Here is a 21433-nt window from a genome sequence, read left to right as displayed (position 1 = left end):
GGCTGGCTTGTTTGCTTTGCTTGAAACAATTGTCTGTGCTGCGTTTAGGATGGAGAGCTTCTCATTTAGTGAGAAAATGATGAACTGTTTCATTAATTCTCTCTCTCTCAGTTCGCTCTGTTTGGTTTGCAAAATACTGAAAGCTGACATTGATGATGACCATCAGAGAGATGGAAAGAGAACTTGAGTTTGAGCGATGTGTGACCTGTCAGTGGATGATGGTTTAGGAGTTTGACGAAATGTTGCTCTGGGGTGCAAAACAAGGAAACGGTGATTGGAAACCTTGTGAGTGAATCAAGGACAGAAAGGTACAAAAGTGGTTTGAACTTTTCTGATTAAATTTGATGCACCATTGTCTTGAAAGCTTTTCCCTGCTCAAAATGAGTGTCAGAGGGACGAGTACAGCTGAATGGTCTGCATATACACAATAAGACTGTTACCTTACATAACAGAAATCTATTTCTCTGATTGCTGTGGTAATCATTTTCTTTTCTTTAGAAAATGAAAGGCAATCTTACAACATTCCTTTGCTTTTATAAGCCTGCATTCATTCTGGTGATAAATGTTTTACCAACCACCCACCTATTCCCATTTTCAGTCTCTAATATCACTATAAAACATTTCAAAATGATCTACAAAAGCAAAACTACCCTTACACAATTGGTGTTTTGATGTCATAAATGCTCATAGTTACAGTTTAAACATAGTGACATTTACCAGGTATGATGGTCCTGATAAGACCCGCGATCAAAACTTAAGAGACTACAAGCAAACCTCTTTTAGACTTGCAATTTAGCACATTTAATCAGATGATACCTCATTTACACCTTGAAAAATCCATCCATCTGCCTTATCTATCTGTCTTAAGCATTACCAAGCCAGCCAGTGTGTCCTAGGTCTGCCCTGAGTCCTCCTGCCAGTGGGACATGCCCAAAACACCTCCTGTATGGATGACTGAACCAGTTCAACTAGGTCCTTTTGATGTGAAGGAGTAGCAGCAAGCTCCTCCTGTATGACTGAGCTCCTCAAACTATTTCTAAGGCTGAGCCCAATTTTTGTCACTAAAATCAGTGAATAATTGTGATTTCAATATTGAACAAAATAATTTCAGTTGTCGTTTGGCCTCTTGATCCACTGGGATTTTCCCTCACAACCATCTGTAGGGGTCCAACAGGTCATAAGAGAATGGCCAGACTGCTTTGAGCTCATAGGAAGGCAACAATAACTCAAGTAACCACGCATTAGTCAAAGTATGCAGACAAGCATTTCTTAATACACAACACGTCAAACCTTGTAGCAAATGAGCTGCAGCAGCAAAAGACCACACCAGATGCCACTTCTGTCAACTGAGAGCAGGAAACTGATGCTGCAGTTCACATGTGCTCACCAGAGTTGGAACATGGATGACTGGAAAAATAAAGCTTACAACATTAACCTACAAAGTAAAACAAGAGAATACCAAAAGACAAAAACACAGACAAGTTTAATTTAGCTTAACTTTATTAAAGACACACACGGGTCCATAGAAAACACACACAGAGAATACATTACACTAGATATAATAACAGAGACAGAGGAACAGGCACCTTTAAGACAGCAGTAATGGAGGGAAACACTGAAAGAATTAAAAGCACAAGAGGAAATAATGAGCTCAAAACAGAAACCGGAGCTCAATAAAAACCAGAACTCAGATACTCAAATAAGTCAAGAGCCAAAGCCCAATATTACCACAATGGTAATTAAATCAAAACAGGAATGGAAAACATCTTCAACACACAAAAAACAAACAAAAACAATCACAAACCAGCTCAACGCTGAAAGAAAAAGGGATTCTTCACCTTCAGTAAAGTTGATCTATAAATAGGGGGTTTCCTTAAGTTAAGTCGTCAGCAGGGTAAGTTTCATGGTAACATCTGTTTAAACTTGCTTATGCAAAATACTGGGAGAAGTGATAGGATGGGCATCACCAATATCTATACACATGGGTGACAGTCAGTACTGTAGATGACCTGACCTGCTGATGAAGCAAAATCCATGAATATGGACACCGTTGGTACCAGATTTGTCCACAAGCCTCAAATACAGTCTCGATCCAAAGTTTAAGACGACTTGAAAAATGGCAAAAAATCATATTTTGCATGTTTGGATCTTAACAAGGTTCCAAGTAGAGCTTCAACATGCAACAAGAAGAAATGGGAGTGAGACAAAACAGTTTTTGAGCGTGCAAATGATTGAAAACAGCGCTTAAGCTGAAACGGGCTGTTTTACAGCTGATCAAAAGTTTACGACCACACCTCCAAAAATAACCCCCCAAAACAGAAAACAAAGTCCCAAACATGAAATCAGTAATAAGCAGCTCCACCGTTATTGTTGATCACTTCAGCAATTCGTTGCAGCATGCTTGATGCAAGTGTTTCCATGAGGTGAGTGGGAACATTTCTCCGAGTGGTGAAGACAGTCGCACGAAGGGCGTCTACTGTCTGGAACTGGATTTAGATCAGGGGAACACACAGGATGGTCCAACAGAGTGATGTTATTCTCCTGGAAGAAGACCCTTGTCCTGCGGGCATTGTGTATTTTAGCATCGTCCTGTTGAAAAACCCAGTCGTTACCCCACAGACGATGGCCCTCAGTCAGGAGGGATGCTCTCTGCATCATCTGGACATAGCCAGCAGTAGGGATGGGTATCGTTTAGGTTTTATCCGATACCGGTGCCAAACCGGTACTTTTGAAACGGTGCCGGTGCTTAAACGGTGCTCAAACCGGTGCTTAAAGAATGGAGAACACAAAATTGGTCCAAAAACCTCTCATGTTCAGCTGTTTTTTTTGTAAAAAGATAACAATGTTAGCCTTTTCTTCAGCTATAGGGCATATATGGTATCACTCTTGGCTGGAAGCAGTGCTTAATCAATGGAAAAAACACAAACTTTGTCCAAAAACCTCTCATGTTTAACTGTTTTCCACTTTTTCTTTGGTCATTTTAGCCTTTTTGGCCAGGGTGAAGGGAGTATCTGCCATCAAACAAGAAGACAGCCGCATGTAACTACGATGGTGTTTGCTAGTTACATGCATTAATTTAATAACGTGGTTAGCGTACTCAACGTGAATTACACACGAACAACATTAAGCTACTCACGCAGAGAAGAACGGCTGCTGCTGCCATCATCATCCTCATCATTTCTGCTACACTGGCAGGGCTAGGGGCCAGGACTCTCCTCTTCGGGTTTTTGGGGGATGTTGCTAACTCCGGGTCCGATAACAGGCACCACACCCGCAGTAGATGTGCACGGTGTGAGGTCTCGCAGCAAGCTATCAAACACGGCGCATTTCTCGGCTTTAAAAAAAGCGTCGCCAGGTGTTTCATCAGATTTGAGGTGTTACCTCCTTTGACAGTATCACAGTATCACCTTAAAGCACTTGTTGCAGGCTGCTGAGTTTGCATATTTTGCTGTGAAGTACAGCCAGACTTTGACCGCTTCGCCTTGGGCATTTTTAATCTGTAGCTCTGCTCTAAAAGAACGTACGTACCTGGCCCCGCCTACTATCCTCGGAAATGTAAAATGATTGGCTAGAATTGGCTCAGGAAAAAAAAAAAAGCACCGAAATAAAGCACCGAAATGTGCGCTGCTTTTCGGTCTGGTTACTACCGTTTATGTCAGATGGCACCGGACACCGGTACCCATCCCTAGCCAGCAGCCGTCTGACGCCCCTGCACCTCCTGAAGCTCCATTGTTCCACTGAAGGAAAAAGCACCCCACACCATTATGGCGCCCCCTCCACTGTGGAGCGTAGAAAACATCTCAGGTGGGATCTGCCTGTCATCCCAGTAACGTTGGAAACCATCAGGACCATCAAGGTTACATTTTTTCTCATCAGAGAATAAAACCTTCTTCCACCTTTCAGTGTCCCATGTTTGGCGCTCAAAGTCCAGACGGTCGGTTCCGTGGCAAAGAGACGAGGCCTTTGAGGACGTGTTTTGTTTTTGAAGCCCTTCAGTCTCAGATGCCATCTGATGGTTATGGGGCTGCAGTCGGCACCAGTAACGGCTTTAATTTGGGCCGAGGATCGTCCAGTGTCTTGGCAGACAGCGTATTGGATCCACCAGCTCAGTGCTGGTGAAATTTGGGGGGATCTTCCGATTGACTTTTTTGTTCCATAACCCTCAGGATTATTTAAGAAATTCCAAATGACCGTCTTACTGCGCCCACCTCAGCAGAGATGGCGTGCTGCGAGAGACTCTGCTTATGCAGCCGACCACGTTCAAAATGGAAAGGTTTTTTGCCTTTGCCATCAGAACGTCAGACCACCTGACAGAAAATGACAATAAATCCACATTTTTGCACAGATTTTTGCACATTCCTTTTCAAGGCATGTGGTCCTAAACTTTTGATGGGCTATAAAACAGCCTGTTTCAGTTCAGGCGTTGTTTTCAATAAACTGCATGTTCAAACAAATGCTTTGTCTCACTCCCATTTCTTCTTGCTTAACGTTGAAGCTCTACTTGGAACCTTGTTAAGATCCAACCATACAAAATATGATTTTTTTTTTTGCCATTTTTCAAGTAGTCTTAAACTTTTGATCGGGACTATATTTAGCAAATATTTCAGTTTGGGTAAAAGTCAAAGAAGGGCATAAACAAAACAATATTCCTGTTTTGTGATTAAATACGAAAATGAAGGTGTTCGGCTCGCCACAGAAATCTGCCTGCACTCCGTGCTCCCATTTTTTTTCAGTGCTGCAGTTGCTGCTATAGATGTTTGATGCCCTGCCTTGCTGCAGCTAAACGTCCTAAGGGAACTTTGTTTGAAATATGGCCGCCGGTACTCCTGTCCAATGCCACATGACATCAGCATGCTTGCCCATGTGCTGTTGATTCAGATTCAGCACAGTGAACAACTTCATGATGGAGTCCAAATACAGATGGCTTGCCAGCACCTTCAAAATTCAACATTTATTATCTGTTTAATAATTAATGATCTACAGCGTGCAGATAACTAACTTACCAGAAGCAATATCTTAAATTGATGTTTAAGGCTTTTTGCTGCTGGAGTTTTACTGTCAGTTCACAATTTTACTGGTTACGTGAGTGCACTCTCTGTCACGACTGCTTTTCCAGAAAATAAAACAGAAAGCTGCCAGAGGAGCATGAAGCTAAATCCCGAGTTACTCAGAAGTGTCTGAGCATTGATTGAAGGAATGCATGATGTATTGATCCAGAATAAACTGCTATCAGCTTCTGTCAAAATAAAGTGCCTCCCATGAATTGTTAATATCTTTACATGAAATGATGCGAGATTATCATTTTAAGTGGATTTACTGGCTCTTTGTCTTGCTTAAAAACCTATTTCCAGAATGAATTTATTTTTCATAGCGGCTGGTGGGCTTGTATTACTGCTCTGTGATATTGAAACCCTTTAGTGCAGGAAGCAATGCAGCCTGTCAACCAGTTCCATCAACATATCAACGGGTATGAACTTGCACAGAGACAAATAAAACGCGCTCATGTAATTAAGTTTGGTTGGAATGAGCGTCCCTGTTGACTGTCAGGTTGTAAAAAAATCTTATTAAATAATTTATTCCAGACACAACTGTATGAACTCCACGTTTAGAAAACAGCAAAATATAGATTTTAACTCATGTTTTCCAAAGGTTTTATTGTTTTAATAAGGTATAATGATCCTTCATGTTTCTCTATTTTATCTATGTCTACAATTAGATCCATAACTTTTCGGACAAAGGCAATTTTTTTTTACATCTTTGTCCCTCTACAGTGGATTTTGAATCAGTCAGTCAATATGGAATTTAAGTGTAGACGTTTAGCTTTAATTTAAGGGGTTTAACACATTTTCAGAGGCTACCATAAAATTAAATATAAGGATTTTTTTAAATACTTGGATGGCAACGCAGCCAATGACTGCATGATGTCTAGAAGTCATGGACATCACCAAAGACTAAGTTTCTTTTTGTCCTCAGTAACTGAAACGCTGCTCTTCTGGGTTAAAATCAGACAACTGACATGACAGTTGAAGAAAATCCAGCTCATTTGCCTTGAGAAACTCTTGCAGTATCCTTTGGTTCATTATCTATTTGCAGAATGAAACGCTGTCTAATCAGTTTTGCAGCATTTGGCGGAATCATCAGTAAATACCAGTGGCCCCGTTCCACTGGCTGCCGTACATTTCCATGCCATAACATTACCTCCATCAAGGTCTCCATAGTCTCCTCTTCTCATCATTCTGATACAAATTCATCTTTGTTTCATCTGTTTTTAGACGTTTTCTGTCAAAGTGGCACCTTGTCGTAAACCCTCTGTATGTCCATTCATGAAGGCGTCTCTCGAGGTTAGCGTCTGACAGCAGCACACCGACCTCCTCGGACATTTTCTTGACTTGATTGGATACTTTCAAGGGTTTTTTCTTAATTAACCCTTTAAAGCCCAGCGTATCGTATTTGATGTGTTTTTGTGAGTTTTTGAGACTTCTACATCATCAGCGTGACTTTGCTTTACCCTCAATGATATAAATTGCATGACACGTTTTTAATGACTAAAATGCAAAAATATGGCTTATGTAACAAATGTGATACAAATTAAAACCCTATGCAGATTAAAATTTGATATAAAGGTTCAACAAACACTCCAGTATCACAAAATTAAAGATTTCTGGCAGTTATTTTATGGTTCAGGTTTTAAAAGGTTAAGGAAAGAATTCTGTGATCATCCACTTTAGTTGTCTTATGTGCTGTTTCAGACCTTTTGACCGGTGCATTAACTCTTGTAAACTTTTTTCTATGCCTCTGATGGATTTATTTTGGGGGTTTTCAGCCTAATGTTGGTCTTCCTCACTTGCACTGAGATGCCTGGAATCAGGTCCAGCTCTTTTATCTGCTTCATTTGTCATGAAGTAACAAGGGAGCAGGCCTCGTCAGTCAAGTGTCCAATTACTTTTGAATCTTTGCAAATGGAGGACTAAAAATGTGTCGTCGTCATTGGAACGCCAGTGTGTTTGACACTGTAGCTGTCACACGTGTCTTTGAACATTAAAGTGATAACACCCTGAGGGGGGATGAATGTGAGCCCTGTCACAGACCTCGAATTCACTCCCTGCTCATTCATTCAAAGCTTTAGATTTAAATATCAAAGATGATTGTGATGTGCTCTGAGTTCAATGCTGTTAGCTTATTGGAGCAAATAACGCCTTTGTAGTGCTGTGGGATTTCTTTCAGCCGCTGGTGCTTTCAAACCAAATAGGCTTAGTAGGAGCCTTGGCTGTAAATTGCCTTTTTGGCCCATGTTTTGAGATTACAATTCAGTGTCGGGCTGGCTAGTATGTGGTCAGCATCAATATTCAGCCATTAGCTTTTGTTTGAGGCAAGTATACAGCAGAATCAGGCCAAACCTGTGTGTGTGTGTATATGAGAGATATTTATCACATCCAGTTCCTCACAAAACTAGAGAGTGCTCAGTTGTTGCAGCAGCATGACTTATGTTGCTCCAGGAGGGACTAGTTCTAACAAATGGGGTGAAGGATGCTGGGTAAGCAAACTGAATCATCATCAATATCCACCTGAGGTGCAAACTGTGATTTCAGCGTCATGACTGTGACCCCTACTGGAGCTCTAGAGAACTGGAGAACCGCTCGCTGTACAGTCAGACTCATGCATGCATTTATGAGACAAATGGATCGTGTGCTGCCTGTGAAGTGAACATTTGTCATTAAAGGGGTTTCTGAATCATTCTGTAGGCATTCACAAGAGAGGAGCGATAATTAAAATAGATTTTTCACATGAAGATAAAATGCAAACAAGAAGCTGAGAGATCACACATTTGGAGCTCTTGTTAGGTTTAATATGACACCTTGAAACCCCTCCGCATAGTTAAACACTGATGAAGACGAGCAGTGATGGGGTCTACAAACACACAGAACTGATGAATCATTGTTCCATATTTTTCATCTCAAGCCAAAGTTTCAATTTATCCTGTGTGTTAAATTAGCGTCGTGCATCCCACCAGAGGGCCTTCATGATCCACGGTCTTTGTGATTCACTGCAGCCTCAGTCAAGCTTGTCTGCACAGTATGTTTTCCAGACCAGAGCAGCTGCCACTTAAGAAGGGATTAGGTAATGATGTGGGGATGTACTTTCATGTGGAGTAAAAAATCAAGACTACGAGATCTGCAGCTGCTCCCCCAGTTTGTCTAATCAGAGTGATTTAAACACAGTTATCACATGGCCTAATTTTCACTGCAGTTTTTCCTTTCCTTTCCTTTCCTTTCCTTTCCTTTCCTTTCCTTTCCTTTCCCTCCATCACTCATGCACATTGCATAAAAACCTATACTTAGGCCTCAGTGGTGCACCACCTTCCACCAGCCTACAGGCCATCTGCTGATAACCAGCCTGCTCTTGCGCACCTCTGTGGTAAATTTACAGCTGCCTGTTGACAGTATTGATCTGTGGAGCTGCCGCTTTGATAATAAACACTCTTTTCATTCACTCTAATTTTATGTTTGGTGGATATATGGATAAGCACATGGTTTAATTTAAAAAGTAAATGGTCACAGCGCTGAACAGTCACTGCAAATTTTTTATTTATAGATTTTTTTTATTAGTTCACCACCTGCTTCTTTTTCACTAAATTCCATCAGGATTTTTTTTTATTTAGGGTTTTTATTTATTTACACCAAGAAATATCTCTAAAGCCTTGTTGTGTAAAACAAACAGACTAATGTGTTCTGAATAAATGACATTTTATAGTTCTTGTTCTGCTTTGTTCTGCGATTCCCATTCCTCTAAAGAAACATGGCTTCTGTATCCATTTGGATAATTTTGCTTTCAGAGAAAAGGCTCATATTGCTAACGGTGCATGATTAAAGGAAATCGCATTTACATTTTTATAACCAACAGCCGTTTTAGATAGTTTAGCTAATTACATGCAAATTAATAATGACTAAATACAATAAAATATTAATTAAATCGATCAGTTTATTTTAGATTAAATAAACTCTTTAGACAATGCCGATCATAATGTGTTTTTCTTTATTTCTTTCTTTAATGTCCCTTGGGAGGGCAGGACAAGACTTTGTCCAATTTTCATTGCATATTATTGGATTAAAAAAGCCCTCTTGCCAACTATTGGCTGCAACTCCATTCAAATAATAAAATTAAGGGGATGCGGGGGAAAGTTCTGCTTTCACAAGGAATTATATAAGGTCATTTTTTGGTTTATTGGATATTGGACAAGGCACCGGGGATGATTTAAATAGAAATCTTAAACTCTAAAAGTCAGCAAAGTAAACCTCCTTAAATTTGGTTAAAGATAATGACCAGGTTATCCACACAGCCGTGCAAGCACATTTATTCCTAAATGTCACCCTGTCCTGCTGACTTTCTCTGTCCATTTTTACAGTGTGGTGCAACCCCCCCCCCCCCCCCCCCTTTTTTTTTTAAATTATCCAAACAGACTGAAATTCAATTTAACCCTATAATGCCCTTTGTGTCATATTGTATCATATTTGATACATGAGTTTCTGAGACCTTTATCTCATCAACATAATCAATACTTGCCATAATTTCAAAATGTTATGGACAAAACTCTTTTTTTGTCTAAAATTAACATTGGACGTTTTTGGAAACTTTTTGTAAACAATAATGTATCAAATGGCATACAAAAATAAATAAGAAATGTATAATAAAAACATATCATACACAACATGATATAGAAAAAAAATTGTGGATTTTGTTACAAGGGTTAATGAACATCTCAGTTCCAAAAAATCTGAATTTTCTAGCTATTTTTTTTTAAAGGTTGGGTCTCACGGGGCTAAAACATTATCTGTTCTATTAAATAATGTAGTACCCGTGTTTGCCACTAGATGGCGGTTGCTGCCCAGCTATCTTGTTTTCCAACAGGGCTTTTGACTTTATTCAAAGGAAAAGTTACGCAACATGCAACAGCTTTTAGTATTCATGGAGCAGCTTGGTAATATTAGGACACATATGCATAGGGATTTTGATATTGTCTTTTATTAGATATGTTAGACATGAGCCTAAAATGTCACCTGCATTTCATTTGAGGGCTTCGCTTATTGATGGAAACAGTTTGATGAACCTACAGTGACATTGAGTTTTCCTTGGACAATTTGTTCTCCAGTTTTCAGCATAACGACGCCCTCCCAAAAATATATTATTCATGTAGATTGTACAGTTTTACACATTTTCCTTGTCATCACAGCAAACAGCAGACATTGCTTCATATTAGTGGAAATGCTAAAAGTAGTTGTATTCAAATTTGCTATAAAATGTGTTGACATGTGCAAGGATTAATCCCAGACGGGCTTCAAAAATGTATATTGTATGATGTGAATAATACATTTATGATTCAGGCAGTGCTGGTGTCAAACACTGCATTGTGGGGCTTTTATTTGAACTTTCTTTGGTTTTTAAAATGTGCATAAAGCTTTTCTGAATGAATCAATCACCATAAGAGATTCAGTGCATGTGACAGCAGACATCTACTGGAAACAGCAGCTTTCAACTAATGTCTAAAAACACCTAAAACATGCTTCCCAACTGTTGCTTCTACCACTCAAAACTCGCAGTACATGTGGAAACCAGGTTAACAGCACGCCTAGGCAGAGTCGTTCTCCGAGACACATCGAACATAACTCGGCTCCCCGTGGGGAATGATGATTTATGTGGGCTGTTCCATAAAATCTAGGGTTGCAACAACAGATTTGCTGGGCTGAGAATAGGGGGCATGTCAGTTCAGTTGCTAGGAAACAAGTGGAGGAATACAACAGTGGAAGGCAGAAATCTTGGCTGGAGAAAGAGGGGGAGAGAGGTTAAGACAGCTGCAGAGATAGAGGTGGGTAAGAGAGAAAGAAAGAAGAATGTGCCACGGGGTAAATGTGTTTCATCATCTTTCCTCTGGGCGCTGAACGAGGCCCGGAAAGAAAGCAGCAGTGCTGCTATTTCCGTTGTGTGTTATTACAGATGGATGACTACTGATCTTCCAAACCCACTTGTAATTATTCCTGTTTCCATCATTAAAAACAAACTCTTTTCCCAATGTAAAGCCCAGACGTTCAAATGATGGTTCTTCTACTGCTCATGATTAACACACAGCCAGCTACACACACAAGTCCTCTCATGTTTCAGCCATTACCATCTCAATGAAGCTAAATATAGTCCAGTCCCCTGGTCCCTTCATCTCAACACATCAATAGGTTGGGCTTTGTCATCTGTTAGTCCGTCTGTGTTTGACCCGAGCTTTTCTTTGTCGCGTTGAAATCTGGGCTCTGGGCGATAACACGCTGACCCAGCACAGCTGTTATTCTTGGGAAACTTCACTGGTTCACGTGTGGTTTTTGGAGATTTGAGTATTTGATATTTAGGCTGCTGAACGAGAACACTTTTGACACTTTTAGCATTAAAGTCTTGTACTCAGAAATATAATATCATTAACCCCACACAGCTGCTGTGCTGCATGTGAAACTGTGAAAACTCTCAGAAATCATACTTGGCAGTGCAGTCATATTTATATTAATTAGCTTGTTAGACTGTGTGAATGAAATGTTTTGTGTTTTCTGCAGTTAATTCCAAAACTGTGTGTTATCATTTTGTTATGGTCTCGTATACGTGATGGTCCATCGTGTCCAGGACTGCATGTTGCAACGATAACACAGAGAAACTCACAAGATGTAGAAACAGTTTAAGCAGCTGGTGATAACACAATAAGCCTCAGCTTTCTCAATGTTTTCGCATATTTAATATCATTTATTGGTGCATTTTGTTGCCACAGGCAAACACACTGATGTGTACATAATGTAAAGTACTTTGTAGGTTTTCTACTGTATCAACATTGATCCTCTTGGAAGCCAACTGGCTGTAAGGGGAGATTCATCGTGTAACTCAGCTCACCTGAGACTTCAGGTTATAAAAGCTGGTCCATGCTAGTCTCTTCCACAGCACAGATGAAACACATCCACTCACTGCTTGCATTGCTGATACTGCAGACGTCCTCACTTTACCATTTTTTGTGTTCGTTTAATCAGAATATGTTGCATCTAATTTACTTAAATCTTGCGTGCACCCCCAGTTTGTTAGAGTTTTACTTGGGCTCGTGTGATTAGAAGAAGGGAATGCAAAGGTTTATAATTATTGGTTCTGTTTGTTTTCTTACTCTAAAGTGCAGAAACAAGTTTACACCGGTACAAGAGGAGGCTGTGGTGGGGAAAAGGGGAAAATTTTAATCAGCCAGTATTGTTTGGAGACATACGCTGAGAGGGAGAGAGCAGTAGCTCCAAATAAATGAAGACAATATCTGACTGTGTTAGAGCGCCAAACAAAGAGTAAACAGGGATTCATGGCTCTGTGGTCATTAATTTGAAATTAAATGTGATGTTGTGCTGCCTCACTCAGGTAATGTTGAATATATATGGTATTTTTACAAGGAGGCTGCTGTCCACTGTGTGTCAGCTTGAACGTGGTTCAGGTGTAACCGGAAGGTTGCTGGTTTGATCCCCCAGCTCTCTCTGTCCTGGTCGTTGTGTCCTTGGGCAAGACACTTTATCCTACCGCCTACACTGTAAAATGTAATTCTAGCTGTTTGTTATTTCAACATATTATTCTATATCAGTTTGACGATAGATGACTGAAGTTGTTGTTATAACATAGAATTACAAGTTAAAAACGTCCCAATTACACCAAAAAAAGCTAACTTGAAAACTCATGTCCAGCTAAATCAGAAACTTATGTGAACTTGACAATGCGGGTAAGTTGAGCACAGCAGGATTCAAAACTGCCTCACGTGACTGCTACCGAGGTGCATCATGGGGAATTGGCGGTTAACGACATGCTCACTTTACTTGGACGTTTTCTAATCGTCTTCTTTGGAATATGCTTTCAAGGTGAGTAACATTGGTTATAACTATAAGGAAAGAGAGCTACAAAAGTTGGAACATGTTTTGAATTTATGGCATGATGTGTGTTTTTCTCTTTTACCGAAATGTTTGCTTTAGCTAATGTAACTTTAGCCGACAAGGTCCAGCTTGTGTGTCATGACCAAACTTGACCTAATAAACTGACATATGGCCTTTTTTATGGGTTTAATGTGGCGCTGAGCAAATCACAAGTATTGTGCCGCTAGCTTTAAGGTTGTGCACTCAACCACTGTTGCGATATTAGCAAGCTAACTCAGCTAATTAATAAAGCTTATTTCATATTGTCTCTGTACTTGTAAATTCCTTTCAAGTTCACAGGCTGTTGTATTTTGGTGGAAGTTCATTTTGGCAATATTTCCAATAACTGGCTGGGTTCAAAAAGACCTTTTTGGCAGGACTCGGATGCTTGTTGTCATCTGTTTATCCCTATGTAATCACTTAAGGTGTTATTAACTGCTGCATGCTAAGCTGCAAGAGTGCACTGAGGACTGAGACAAAATATGGTCTACAAACCAGCATTATATTAGTTTTTATCAGATAGTCCTCCAGTGTGCTTATTTTTTGCTTTAATTATATTGTGCAGTTATTTGTTACCCTGAAATGCTTTATGCTTAACAACAGTTCACTATTTTGACTTATTTTTGAACTCTTGTGATCAGTATGACTAGTTTGTGTGAGTTTCCATACTAAAAGAGCTGTAGTGATAAAATAATTGGCATAAGAGACACTGATTTTTGGCATGGTATACTGCAGAAGTTTTTTTTTTTTTGCATAATTTACCTTTTAATTAAACTGCATTCTCTGTATTGTAACAAAACTAACATTGTTTATATGTCAGAAAATTAGCAAACATGAATAAATGGCGAAAACAATATAATTATAACATATATTTTTATTTTACTTATTTTAGGTCTGTGAAGCCAAACTTGATGCTGGGGATTTATTTTTGTCAGTGGAGTCAAATGGTAAGTTACAATTTGTGCATTTTGTCATACTGGAAACACCTCAGATTATATTGTAATTTAATAGCTCTGTAGAACAAATGATATAAAGATTGTAGTGTCAGGGTACTTCTTAAGAAGTAATATGGCACTATTGATGATCACATGCAGGTGGCATAAACTAAATATTCAGACGTGTTACCAACAAATGATTCATTAACAAAAGCAATGGAGCAGACTGTTTAGGTTCTTGTGGTTGTAATAACATCCATAACTGCAAGTTTGTCATTAATTTATTTTCACAGGTCTAGATGATCACATTTGACTTTGTCATTTAAATGAGGTGGACTTGCAAACTTTGCGCTCTTTGGGGTAAATTGCTGTCCACTACATATACACAGAATCTGCACAGTATTTCAGATCTAAAAAGGGAGTATGTAATGGACTTGCTGGCTTTAACGTAAAAAGCCTGTTGTGTAACTTTAATGAGGCAGTTGGACTAAAACAGTATTGCTCATCAAGGTAAACATCTGAGGAATAAGGAAACTGTTACTTGTCCTTTTACTCAGTGTTCTTTTAATCGCACGTTTACTAAAGTTTTACATCACATAAGTCATTTTCACAATCATTCTACTTTAAAAGATTTCAAGACAGAGCTTATTGTTCTCTGAACTTCCTTGTTTGCTGAACGGCAGGTAAAGTGCATCTTTTTGTTTGTTTGCTTTTGTGTGTTTGTGTTTTCTCTAATGGGCCTCAGATGACCGTTTGCTTAAATTTGGGTCTCAAAGAATCTTTTTTTAATTCTGCCTGTACTCTCCACCCCTCTTCTTCTATTGCTCAGGTTGAAGCAGAATTTGCCCGTCTTACATCTGTTGACCTGAAAGGGTTCCTTTTTGCTGTGCTTGACCATTATGGAGAGGTTCGTGGAGCTGTACAAAATCAAGAGCGGCATAGAAAGGCTAACTAGGCTCATAAGATGCTTCGGAGATGATGTAAGTGTTCAACTGCGAAATCTAATCCTTTGTTTAAGTTTTAGGTTATCCAGTTCAACTGATGAACTCATTGAAAGAAAGCTGATAAGTAAAGTCTGTCATCATATTTCACAACTGGACATTTAGTGTGGTAACTTTTACAGAATCTGTGTATATTGGTGGTAGGTTGGATATCATATTCTACTTGAATGTCCTGATAAGCCTGATTCAAAATCTCCAATGATAATCATATATTGATGGAATTATGCATCAAAAAGCTGTGAATTTGGAGCTGTCTACATGCTTCATAAACACTGTTTAAAAAGTGTTTTTGTTTTCTTTTTGACTTCTTTGACCAGAGCCCTACACAAAGGAAGAGGACAGAGGACCTCATTTTCTAAAGGAAGATCCCTCACACACTTTCAAGACTGTGAAGGTTAGCATTGTTTCTTTTAGTAAATTTAATAATGACAGCACCACAGTGGATTTTAAATTAAAAAGTACATGTGTACTTTTTCCTCACCAAATGTATTATTACAAGATCTTTGACACTGGATTTGGTCTGGGTTTCAGAGAAACTAACTGGCAAGCTAGCATTGATATTATTAGTGTCTTGTGTTTATTCATGTCTTCACCAGGGTCTTTGACATTTCGCTGCTGTACTGTTCACTTCAGCTTTACGTTTGATTTCTCACATTGTATATTGTAATGGCAGAGATATTAGGATATTTAAGGGGCTGCAGTGGCTGCTACAGCTGTGGGGGGCAATACTTTGGTGAAATGTCCTGGACCCTGGAAAAGAGACTGTGTAGACTGGGTAAGCAATTAAAGGTTACTGGCCGAGAGTCATTGGGCAGCTGGGTAAAGGTGGATGTTGATATTCAGTGCCAATTATGCAACCTGTTCAGCCATGTCTATATGCTCTTTTTTCATGCTGTTAATATAGGGGGAAAAAATAAACTTTAATCAATAAACTGATTAAAGAAGCATTGTCTATGGAGCCATAATCTGATCCTGTAGTGTAGCTGCAGTTTGCACATTTCATGTATTCTCAGCCAGATTTGGTTTAGAGCACAGCCAATATTTAGCATAAGTAGATTTAAATTCACACACTGGTGATGGCAAGCTACATTGTAGCCACAGCCACCCTGGGGCGCACTGACAGAGGCGAGGCTGCCGGACACTGGCACCACCGGGCCCTCTGACCACCACCAGTAGGCAACAGGTGAAGTGTCTTGCCCAAGGACACAACGACTGAAACTGTCAGAGCCAGGGCTCGAACCGGCAACCTTCCAATTATAAGACGAACTGTCAACTCTTGAGTTACGATTCAGTCATCCACCCATGTGTGTGAATGACTGAATGTGTAAAGCACTTTGGAGTCCTTAGGGGACTAGTAAAGCACTATACAAATACAGGCCATTTACCATTTAAATTGAAAATTTTGTTTGAATTCTGCAATTGAAGACATGCTCAGTTATTTATGAACATGGTCTTTGTTTAAAGCAAGAAATGGATTTGTAACATGGGGGTGCATATCTCATTCTGAAAAAACTTTAACAACTAATAAGTGTTACCCAAAGCCAATCACCATCATCCAAAGCATCAGTATGGCTCTTCTTTGGAAAGACATGAATTGTTAAGCACACGGGATATTGTGTAATTGTAATTGTGTAATTTTTTTTTTTTTTTTGTCTTTGAACCCTTTTATAGCCGACAGGTATTGAAGACACGTTTTCTAAGAGGATGAAAGTTGGCATTGCGATGGTGAAAGAAGAAGACATCGATGTGTTGGTTGTCCTTGAGGCAGCAGTAATCCTGTCTAATCTGAGGGATGTCTCAAGTGCCATTTCCATGCTGATGGGCCTTCTTTTTGCCCTCAACATACACTATCCAAAGGAACTTAAGGACATCTTTGAAGTCATTCAGAACATCCTAATGAACATTGGTGGAAGGCAGTGCATCTCACTAGTGCATGGTCTAAGAAACAGACTCTTGCAGAAAGCCATGCAGAACTGTAATTGTATGATCCTTAGTGTTAAGGACAGTTTTTATTTTACTGTTTGTTTTTTTATTCTTGCAAGTTCTCATTCTCACTTTTGTATGTCACTAAATGACTACACTTTACATTCCAGATTAGACAATTACTCATTTGTTCATGGTTTAAGAAACTTATGTGAACAACAATATAATGCTGGACTTTGCAGATGCTTATCTCATGCAAGTCAGTAGTTTTTCCTTTGTTTTGCAATTGAGCAGACTCAAACTAATGTTTCTGAAATATCCATATTATCAAATGTTTCAGAAGCATGCAGTCATTTTCAGAGATATTGGTTCTGTGGAATTTGTTGCAATTGTAAACGAAGACAAATACAAGAGTTTGATGTCTTAGTTGTTATAAACTGATCTTTACTGTCACTTATCAAAGGTTTTGTACTATTTTAATATTTCAAGTTTTATGCTAACAGGTGTGACTGAGCACAATGAAGTTTAAAAATTTTGTAAATGTAAAGAATAACTTTTCTAAAATAGCAAGTGTCCCGTTGATACATTACATTAATGCAGACTTTATGTTGTTACTTCACAAGAATCACTACTGCTCCTAGAGTATTGGTCAGAATTTCATCTTCACCCAAACTGGGCTCAAGACCAAGTTCAAATTTATTGTTTCACAGGGAGCAGCCTTTGAGTTTTGATGGATTGTGAGCCTGATGAGCTACGTCACTGATTTTTCTGTTTCTCAGATGACTAAGATGGCACAATAAATGGTGAATGTTGGGTGCTCATGAGTAATTGTCTTGTCATGTTCTTAAAACAAACTTTCTGTATGAAATGATCAGATACACTTTAATGGAATCTGTGGGGTTTTATTTTTTTTCTGTAAACAACAGAAAATTAATTTAAAGGAATGTAGATATTTAAACCTGAGATCTAAGATAAACCTAACAGGTAGTTTTGCTGAAATGGATGTTAGAAAGCCAAAAAAAAACAAAACAAAACTTAAGATGTTTAATACACATTTTTCTTTACATCCAGTCAATCAACTCTGATAATTAAAATGAAACTGATTTACAAGTTCACTCAGCTACCTTAAGGAGCTCAGTTAATTAATAAACTTAAATCAACTTAGCTAACAGATTATGTTAGTTAAGCTAAAATAGATTCCTAAGTTAAAAGAACTACTAAAGTATTTGAATTAACTAAAAAACCCAAGTCAACTGAACTAGGACAAGAGTTTAAACAATAGATTATTTTAATTTAGCTGAAAGGGTTTTCCCAAGTAAAGATGACAATTAAAGGAGTTGAACTGACTAACAAATCTCAGCCAACTAAACAAAGATGAAAGTTTAGACAACATGTGATTTTTCATTAAGATAACAATTGGTTGTGTTATAAAAACAAACTCTATTTCTTGACTTAACTTAAAATTTTAAGGCAGCCCTTTACCTCATATTTTTAAGTTGAAACAACAAGTTATATTTTACAGTGTACTGGTGTTGGCCAGAGGGGCCGATGGCGCGATATGGCCTCGCTTCTGTCAGTCTGCCCCAGGGCAGCTGTGGCTACAACTGTGGTTTGCCTCCACCAGTGTGTGAATGTGAGAGTGAATGAATAGTGGAATTGTAAAGCGCTTTGGGTGCCTAGAAAAGCACTATATAAATTTTTTTGGCGCAGCTCCTTCTCCATGTTCTGTGCACCCAATTGTTAAAATAAGTTGGAGTTCCTGCAGCACCTGCAGGTGTGAGCACCTCTATAAAAGCTGAGGATTTTGCAGTTTGCTGGTCTGGAGCATTCAGGTGTATGTTGATGCAATCTTCACAGGAGGTCCCAGCATCTCTCCCCGAGGTCAGACTGTTCAATACTCAAAGAAATAAAAAAAGAGCTTCTTCTATCTTTTGTAGCGTGTGTGTGTGTGTGTGTGTGTGTGTGTGTGTGTGTGTGTGTGTGTGTGTGTGTGTGTGTGTGTGTGTGTGTACGGGTTCGTACTATCCTGGTGGGGACCAAAATCTGACTTTTACTATCCTGGTGGGGACTTTCTGCACCGTGGGGACCAAAATCCAGGTCCCCTCGGGGTTGAAAGCAATTTTCACACTCAAAATGCGGTTTTACTGTCAGGGTTACAATTAGGTTATGGTTAGGTTTAGGGTAAGGGTCAGGGTTAGGCATTCATTTTTAATGGTTAGGGTTAGGGTAAGGGGCTAGGGAAAGCATTATGTCAATGGGATGTCCCCACAAGGATAGCAAACCAGACGTGTGTGTGTGTGTGTGTGTGTGTGTGTGTGTGTGTGTGTGTGTGTGTGTGTACGGGTTCGTACTATCCTGGTGGGGACCAAAATCTGACTTTTACTATCCTGGTGGGGACTTTCTGCACCGTGGGGACCAAAATCCAGGTCCCCTCGGGGTTGAAAGCAATTTTCACACTCAAAATGCGGTTTTACTGTCAGGGTTACAATTAGGTTATGGTTAGGTTTAGGGTAAGGGTTAGGGTTAGGCATTCATTTTTAATGGTTAGGGTTAGGGTAAGGGGCTAGGGAAAGCATTATGTCAATGGGATGTCCCCACGAGGATAGCAAACCAGACATGTGTGTGTGTGTGTGTGTGTGTGTGTGTGTGTGTGTGTGTGTGTGTGTGTTGCTGGCACGCCCCCGTGACATTTTCATGCTTCTTAATAAACAGCAGGACTACTATAAAGATTTAAAGCACTGAAGCGAGCTGATGATGTGTGAGGTATCATGGCGCTGATGCCTTAATGTGTGACTGCAGGAAGAACAGCTGTGCTATTGTGGTATCTAAATGTTTCTCAAATTTGGCCCAGCCGATATGAATAATATGAATAAGGCCACTTTTGTTTGCATCCCAGGATGTATGATGCTGCATGTGACATCATCATACAGGGGTTCGCCTAGAGCGGCGAAACCTTCCGAGCAAACTTTATCTCTTCAAAGACCCAAGGCTGTTATGTTCAATCAAAGCTGTTGAAAATACTTAGCTGTATGCTGTGGACTGAAGGTTCTGAGGTTTATAAAGGGAAGTGTCTACTTCCAGAAGTGTGATAATGGAGTGGAGTAATGGAGTAGACAAGAAAAACAATTATGAAACTCTGGTGACATGTTATGATGGTATTGCCTGGCTGTGTTTTGGTCTGCTCTGTAATACCTGCACAATTAAAGCCCCTCCCCTGGCTGTCATCAGCTGCGTTCTCCACACTGATGAAACTGTGTTGACAACTCTGACTCACACTCAGATTCCTTATATTATGTTTCTGTCTCTCTCTGTCACACACACACACACGCACACACACACACACACACGCACACACGCACACACACACACAGTAAATAATGTGTGTTATCTACTGCATTAGCTTCCAGCACTTGCACCGCTCCAATTAAAATACTTCTCATTTAGGCAGTGATTAATTCTTCGTTTCTTTTTTTTCCTCAGTAGAGTTCACATACTGGGCTGTGTTTTGCAATAAAGTGTAACTAAAGATGAAAAAATAGACACCTAAATAATAACCTAGTGCATACAACTCATTTATAGGAGTCTAATTTATGAAAGATGCACCACTGCTTATTCCTAGTAAATAAATGGGACCAGGCCTTTCACATTAGACTTAAACTCTGGAGGTTTGCCTGTTAAAATCAGCCTCTTATTGACTGTCTATTAAATGTATTTTAAAACATTCTTCTGTTGCAAGGCTTTTATGAATTGATTAGCCCACCTTAGCCTGTTTATTTCTTTTCTGATCTGTTGTTGTTTATATGTTTGTTTTTTTTGTTTTAAAATGTCTTTATGGATTTTTTTTATTCTATGGAGCATCTCAAAGCTTTGTTAAGTAAACCTCTATTTAAACATTTTTTCTCTATGATTGTACTCTACTATCCTGCATTCAGCAGCAACTTTTTATTTACACCATGTTGGTACAGAGTCGGATCCCCTTTTGCTTTCAGAACTTTCTTAATTCTTCAACAAGGTGCTGGAGACATTCCTCAGGGATTTTGGTCCATATTGACAATTCAGATTTGTGAGCTGCACATCCGTGACACTAATCTCTTGTTCCACAACATCCCACGGGGGTGTTCTAATGGATTGAGATCTGGTAACTATTCAAGAAACCAGTTTTAGATGATCTGAGCTTCGTGATGTGGTGTCATCAAAGATCGATATGCTGCGGTCATAAATGCTCAGCGTCAACACACAGATAGGCCGTGCCTTTTAAATTACGCTCGCTTGGTACTAAGAGGCTCAAAGTATGCTAAGAAAGCATTGCTCACAGCATTAGAGTAGAATAGAGATACAATTGTGAGATATAGTTAATTGTTTTAATGGCGTTTGGATGGAAGCTTTCTGTAGTGTGCAGGGATGGGCCCTTATTGATCTGTAGCACCTTCCAGACGGCAGCAGATTGAAAAGATGGTGGCCAGCATGAGAAGAGTCCTTGATGATGTTCTGCAGACATGCTCGAGTGAACGTAGCTGACTGTTGGTGGTCCAGCCATGCTGTCATGTTGTCTGGGCTAAATTCTGACCCTACCATCTGGATGTTGCAGCAGAAATCGAGACTCATCAGACCAGCTGCC

The 21433-nt window shown here is 39.5% G+C and overlaps 1 protein-coding gene and 1 long non-coding RNA gene across 2 annotated transcripts in view; both read left to right on the top strand.

Moving 5' to 3' along the window:
* The window catches only part of LOC134619990 (voltage-dependent R-type calcium channel subunit alpha-1E), a 110797-nt gene that overhangs the window by 12728 nt on the left and 76636 nt on the right, over window positions 1–21433 (top strand). The window lies entirely within an intron of this gene.
* On the top strand, window positions 14224–15286 carry LOC134619968 (uncharacterized). Its single transcript, XR_010092065.1, has 4 exons — window positions 14224–14251; window positions 14522–14574; window positions 14721–14871; window positions 15210–15286. It is a non-coding gene; the product is annotated as an uncharacterized LOC134619968 (long non-coding RNA).

Source organism: Pelmatolapia mariae, linkage group LG23 (genome assembly GCF_036321145.2).
Source record: "Pelmatolapia mariae isolate MD_Pm_ZW linkage group LG23, Pm_UMD_F_2, whole genome shotgun sequence".
Classification (NCBI taxonomy): Eukaryota; Metazoa; Chordata; class Actinopteri; order Cichliformes; family Cichlidae; genus Pelmatolapia; species Pelmatolapia mariae.
This window is presented reverse-complemented; position numbering and strand designations above follow the sequence as displayed.